The following is a 7,419-nucleotide window of genomic DNA, read 5'->3' as shown; positions in this document are numbered from 1 at the left end:
AACTCTATAATGTGGTGCAATGGTGCCACAATCACTTCCTAAGGGTTAGACTTGAAGATAGGATGCTACTTTATGACCTATACGACCTCAAAACACGAAACGGTAGAGTTACCATGGGTTTACGGCCGTAAACTCATCGGTTTACGACCGTAAACTCCATGGGAGTTGGTCCCAAAACCGTAAACTCCAAAAGAGTCTATCCTTGGACCTTAAACTCAAAAGCAAAGCCCTACAACCCTTATATGCAATCCTTGGTACTTATACCACTTGAATCAAGTGTTTTTCATGTCCTAGGATGTCTTAACTTGGTTAATTAGTTGTTTAATGACTAATTGGATACATATATGTGTTATTATATGTTAACTAGGATCCTTGTATGTGCTCAAGTCTTCACTTGACACTTAGCATCCTATAACATCCGTTCATCCAAACCACTCACTAAAGGTTAGTTCACACCCCTTAATTAACCATTTAAATGATTTTAAATGATTTTATGGGGGGGATACAAGTTGATCTATTATAGTTATTATATCAATCACATGTGATTAATAACTACCAAACAAGTGGATTTCTTACTTTTCAAATTGTTTTTGTTACAAACTCTGTTACATGTCAAATACTTTTACTAAACTCTTTTACATGACAAATACTTTTACTAAACTCTTTTACATGTCAAATACTTTTATTAAACTCTTTTAAACTTATATTCTGTTAATTGTGTATCTATATAGATATAGTTATATAAGTAGGATTGAAAGGACTTAGGACTGATAGCTCACCCTCCCTCCTGTTCCTCGTTTGGTTGTGGACTTAGGGTATCGGTTGTTTGTCCGAAGGTCGTTTGAATCCTAGTTATATATTATGTATATGTATATAGATATAAAAGTTCCTTCTTTCTATTTAATACCTTTGGGTAGCAAAGGTATACAAACATGTTCATACATACAAACATCATTACTGGTAAACTATAATAGGTATAGTTTAGGAAGTTACTAATACTATTACTAGAACAATGAAACATACAATGAGTCAGTTCATACATGAGTCAGAACATACTTGATAGAGAGAGAACATACAATACAGCTAGTACATACTATACATTATACAAGAGAACATACTATTATGAGAAACAGAGAGAACATACATACATACTAGACAGGGAGAGAACACACAATACAGCTAGTACACACAATACATATACAAGAATACTACTACAATTATGTGAGCCATGTAACGGGGCATGGCATCACCTGTCATGGCTCGTTTTGTATCCAGAATCTCCTTAAATGGAGAGCGTTGAGTTTTTGTATAGATCTATACTGGATTGACTATCCTACACCTTGCTGCTCGCTACAGTGGGACTTGCAAGTCTACGGGTGCCAAACGTCATTCCTTCCGACGTCTTACATCGTCGTGTTTCTAGTCGGTAGTATGGTACAGGCCGATCACATGATACTTGAAATAAAACATGGTTTAAGGTAGTTAGTACAGCAGTAGTTACTTCATACAACACTACAGGACTATTTTATTTCCCCATTGCATTCACTTTGTGATCTTCACACAATGAACAGTAATGCAAAAACTATATTTTTGGTTAATGATAGTCAGATTTGGGAAAATACATTCTCTTACAAGAGACACACATACAAACACTTGATGCCTTGGTAGAAGGCTACTTTTAGTAGTAAAACATAGGGTTTTCTAGGAGATTCGAACATTTTACAAACATACACAAACTTTTACAAACTTACACATCACATACTTACAAACACTTTCATACAAACACAGACACTAAAATACTTATGATCTCACCAGCTTTAAAGCTGATAAACTCTTTCAAAATAACTTGTATTCTCAGGTCACCAGTAGACAGGGACCGGTGCCAGGTTTTGTGAAGATGGAGCTCGTTGAAGACTCATCTTTTATTTTGATTCATATTTTTGGTGCCTATTAACTTGACAGAACACACTTGTATTAAATTATATTATTAATGCAATGGATGATGTTGTTGCTTGTTTACTACTATTAATTGTTGTGATACCGAACATGACGTCCTCCACCCCCGAACGATTCTGACGTTCCGGTTTTGGGGTGTGATAGATTGGTATCAGAGCATTGTTTATAGTGAATTGAGTATATCAACCCATAAAAGATATACAGACTATAAATACAGCGGGATTTAAAAATACTCTGATAAAGATTTTATACTTTTAAATAATAAAATATTTAACCAAGTATACATACCTGCATTCATACTAAAATCAGTGTCACTATGACAGAACAAAAGTATTACGATTGTTGGGCAGCACAAGTAGACTTAGAGACATATAGTCAAAGCTGGGAAGATATAGCCTGATCAACTATATTATCCGAGGATTGACTAACATGTGCCTAAGTGTGGTTGTGAGGTTGCAACAAGTCTAAAACTTACCAACACTACTACAATGAAAACATTAGAACAGAACATAAACGTAAAATACTATAGGAGTATTTTGTGTTACTATAAATTACGTATGTGCTTAGTTCTTATACCCCTTTTCTCGCGTAGATATCATGGCTGGATTCCATATCCCCGGAGACCCGTACTATCCCAACCACGGCAATGCTGGATGGATTGGAGAAGAGCAAGAGGACGATCATCCTATCCCTTTTGATGATCACTATGCTGAGGGTTTTTCTGATGGTTCTGACTCAGACCCAGAAGTCAACAACCTACCCCCAGCTGCTCAAGACCCAAACCCGAACCGTCGTCCAGCATTTCAAGGACTCACACCTTTGTGGGCCACAAACTTGAACAGATGGAGTCAGGAACAGGGTCAACCCATTCCCTACAATGGAGACAGAAGCTTTTACAACGTCACCGAGGGAGGTTCAGCTGATCGTGTCCTGCCCATCATGGTCCGTAGGATTTCTCGGAATGTCGAGCAAGGTCGAGCAACTATCGACCGAGTCGTGGAGATTGACGCCAACTCTGGCGTTAACACAGTTCGCATTCGTCAGCTAGAGTCTGCTCGTGAAAGGGCTCAAGTCCACAATGCAGTTCTGCAGAGAGAACTTGTTGAAACCCAAGCTGAAGTCAGGGAACTTCGAGCTCAGCAAGTAAGATCCGAAAGGCGCATGAGGGACATAGAACGCCTTCTGTCAGTATCAAGAACTCACTCTAGTAGTTCTCGTCGCAGATAGAGTCTCCTCGACTTCTCTTTTGGATATAACCTAGTTTATGTAAAAACTCCAGTCTAATTTCCTACCTTTGTTAGAACTTGGACCTGTTAGGTCTTGATTAGGTCGTAGATCTGTCAAAATTTTCCCGTCTTGGTTTGATGTAAGGCCTACTTCTAGGTCATTTTTCCTGAGCTGGTTACATATGTAATACCAGTATTATTGACAGATATCTAATCTCATGGAAATTATTATCCAAATGCTATCATCTATTAGTACTAGATCTACATTCAATCGTGCTATTCAATTGTGTTGTTAGACTATGGAGAGTTAGTCCATGAGGCATTCTCATCAAATTCTCCCTATTAAATTCTTATCAATATCTTTATCTTTTTAAACTTATAGTTGAAAGATGCCTCCACGTCGATCAATGAGACGCGATCCTCCGATAACTGCAACACCACCTGCTCCTCAAATCGATACGGCAGCTCTAAATGCTGCAGTAGCTACGGCTGTGGCAACAGCCATGGCTCAATATCATTCTTCTGGTTCCACTGGAGGAGGAACCCATGTTCAATCTACTCATGGTGAAATCCTTGTGCGCTTGAGAGAGTGCTCCTACAAGGACTTCACCAGCTGCAAGCCACTGTCCTTTAAAGGGACTGGCGGAGTCATTGCCCTCTCGCAATGGTTCGAAAAGACAGAGTCGATCTTCGAGATCTGCTCGTGCCCGGAGGGAAGCAAAGTCAAATTTGCTGCATGCACCTTCGAGGCAAAAGCCCTGACATGGTGGAATAGCCATGTCAAGTCACTATCTCTAATAGTGGCAAATGCTATGGGCTGGGAAGCTCTGAGAGAGCTAATGATTGACGAGTACTGCCCGAGGGGCGAAATCCAAAAGCTGGAGCAGGAACTGTGGAGCCTCACCATGAAAGGCTCCGACATAGTCTCCTACACCCCCAGGTTCTGTGAACTGGTGGCCCTCTGTCCCAACATGGTTCATACAGAGGGAAAGAAGATAGAGAGATACATATGGGGGCTAGTGCCTCCATTTCAGGGGAATGTGTTAGCTTCAAAGCCCGCTACATTCGATAGTGCCAAGCGGTTGGCACAGAGACTCATTGACCATGGGGTTCGTACCCCATCAGCAACAACAACAAACCTAGCCATCTCGGAACCCTCCAAAACCGCTGATTCCAAGCGGAAGTTTTGGGATGACAAGAAGAAGAAGAAGGCTACCAAAAAGCAGCAGGTCGTGGCAGTTCATGCTGTGATAGCACCTGCCGCTGCTGCTCCGGTCAAGCAGTTCGCTGGAAGTTTGCCTAAGTGCAACAAATGCAACTTCCACCACATTGGAGCCTGTCGTGAAATGCAGTGCTCTAACTGCAGCAGGAAGGGGCACACTGCCCGCTTCTGCAAGGCTCCAGCAAAACCAATCACCCAAGTCCCCGGCGCTGGTGTGGGCCAAGCTTGCTACGGTTGTGGCGAGGTGGGACACTACAAGAGGAACTTCCCAAAGGCAGGGAATGCCGGTGGAGTGGGAAGGGCTCTGGCCATAGGCCATGAGGAGGCGGTTGCTGACCCCACAGTGGTCACTGGTACGTTTCTCTTCGATAACTCTTATGCATGTATACTGTTTGATAGTGGAGCGGAGAGGAGTTTCGTGAACCAAAACTTTGCTCATTTACTTAAGCAAAAATCACGAGCACTTAAGGAACCATTCACTGTAGAAATGGCTAATGGAAAGACGGAGAGCACTAGCAGTATATTCATAGGTTGTACCCTAACACTAGATAGCCATTCATTTTCGATCGACCTCATGCCGGTCTCAATTAAAAGTTTCGATGTCATTATCGGCATGGACTGGTTGAGTCTACATCATGCCGACATCATGTGTTATGAAAAGGCGGTTCGCCTTAATCTGCCGTCTGGCGAAACTCTGGTCGTTTATGGCGACAAAGCCGGCACGAACCTTCGTATCATCTCGAGCATTCAAGCCCATAAATTCTTGCGAAAGGAATGCCGCGCATTCCTTGCTCATGTGGTAGATGTCAGCCAAGAAACGAAAGACATTCAAAACATTTCAGTAGTACGCGACTTTCCCGACATCTTTCCAGAAGAACTCCCAGGATTACCTCCGCAACGTCAAGTCGAGTTCAGAATCGACTTAGTTCCAGGGGCTACACCCGTAGCCAAATCGCCCTATCGTCTAGCACCTGTAGAGATGCAAGAACTGTCATGTCAAGTTAATGAACTGCTCAGCAAGGGCTTTATAAGACCAAGCTTCTCACCCTGGGGAGCTCCAGTCTTGTTCGTCAAGAAGAAAGACGGATCGTTTCGTATGTGCATCGACTACAGGGAACTCAACAAACTGACCGTCAAGAATCGTTACCCTCTGCCTCGCATTGACGATTTATTTGATCAATTGTAAGGGGCGAACTTCTTTTCAAAAATCGATCTAAGATCCGGATATCACCAACTACGAGTGCTAGGGGAGGATGTCCCGAGGACAGCCTTCCGAACTCGTTATGGGCACTACGGATTTGTAGTGATGTCGTTCGGATTAACAAACGCGCCCGCAGTATTCATGGATTTAATGAATAGGGTATGTCTTCCTTACTTGGATCAGTTCCTTATTGTCTTCATCGATGACATACTTATCTATTCTCATAGTAAGGAGGAGCATGGTCGACATCTATGACAGGTATTAGAAACACTGCATTCGGAGAAGCTCTATGCGAAGTTCTCGAAATGCGAATTTTGGATCCGAAGAGTCGAATTCTTAGGGCACGTGGTTAGCGAAGAGGGAATACACGTGGACCCTTCCAAAATCAAAGCCATTCAGAGCTGGTCAGCACCGAAGACGCCTACCGAAATTTGTCAATTTCTAGGCCTCGCTGGCTACTATCGCAGGTTCATTCAGAACTTCTCATGAATTGCAAGACCTCTCACGACTTTGACCCAGAAGGGCGTGCCCTTTGACTGGGAAGAGAAGCAGGAGAGATCGTTCCAAACGCTCAAGCGAGCCTTGTGCACCGCACCAATACTATCCCTCCCCGAAAGGATAGAAGACTTCACCGTCTATTGCGATGCGTCAAATCAAGGGCTCGGCTGTGTTCTGATGCAACGAGGTAAGGTCATCGCCTATGCCTCGAGACAGCTGAAGACACACGAGGTCAACTACACCACTCACGATCTTGAACTAGGAGCAGTTGTGTTTGCTCTGAAGATCTGGAGACACTACCTGTATGGTACAAAAAGCACTATCTTTACAGACCACAAAAGCCTACAACATATATTTGACCAGAAGGAGCTCAACATGAGACAACGACAGTGGGTCGAGCTACTCAGTGATTACGAATGCGAAATTCGTTATCATCCGGGTAAAGCCAATGTAGTAGCTGACGCCCTAAGTCGGAAAGAATACTCTGGTCGTAGAGTCAAATCATTCACTATGACTATCCATTCACACTTGTCCACACAAATTAAGGAGGCTCAGCTCGACGCTTTGAAACCTGAAAATGTGGCGAGTGAATCCCTGAGAGGGATGGATAAGAACTTGGAAGTCAAGGGTGGCGGAGCTTATTTTCTCATGGATCGGATCTGGACCCCGAAACACGGTGGTTTCAGACACTTGGTCATGAACGAGGCGCACAACACTCGTTATTCCGTCCACCCAGGTTCAAATAAGATGTATCTGGATCTTAAAAAGCTATACTGGTGGCCTAACATGAAATCAGAGATTGCTACCTTCGTGAGTAAATGCCTTACTTGCGCCAAGGTCAAGGTCGAATACCATAAACCCTCAGGTCTACTACAACAACCGGAGATATCGGAATGGAAGTGGGACCGGATCACTATGGACTTCATAACCAAGTTGCCCAAGACAATGGGTGGACTAGATACCATATGGGTCATCGTCGACAGATTGACCAAATCCGTACACTTCCTGCCTATCAAAGAAACAGACAAGATGGAGAAGCTTACAAGAACCTACATTCGGGAAATTGTATGACTGCACGGTGTTCCCATATCCATTATCTCAGACAGAGATAGTAGATTCACTTCGAGGTTCTGGCAGTCGTTACGAAGTTCCCTAGGAACTAGGCTGGACATGAGTACAGCCTACCATCCACAGACCGACGGACAAAGTGAGAGGACTATCCAAAACTTGAAAGATATGTTGCGAGCCTGTGTGATCGACTTTGGGAAAGCATGGGATACTCATTTACCCCTTGTCGAATTTTCCTACAAAAACAG

Source organism: Lactuca virosa, chromosome 4, assembly GCF_052849685.1.
Source record: "Lactuca virosa cultivar CGN04683 chromosome 4, Lactuca_virosa_CGN04683_v6, whole genome shotgun sequence".
In the NCBI taxonomy this organism is placed as follows: Eukaryota; Viridiplantae; Streptophyta; class Magnoliopsida; order Asterales; family Asteraceae; genus Lactuca; species Lactuca virosa.
This window is presented reverse-complemented; position numbering follows the sequence as displayed.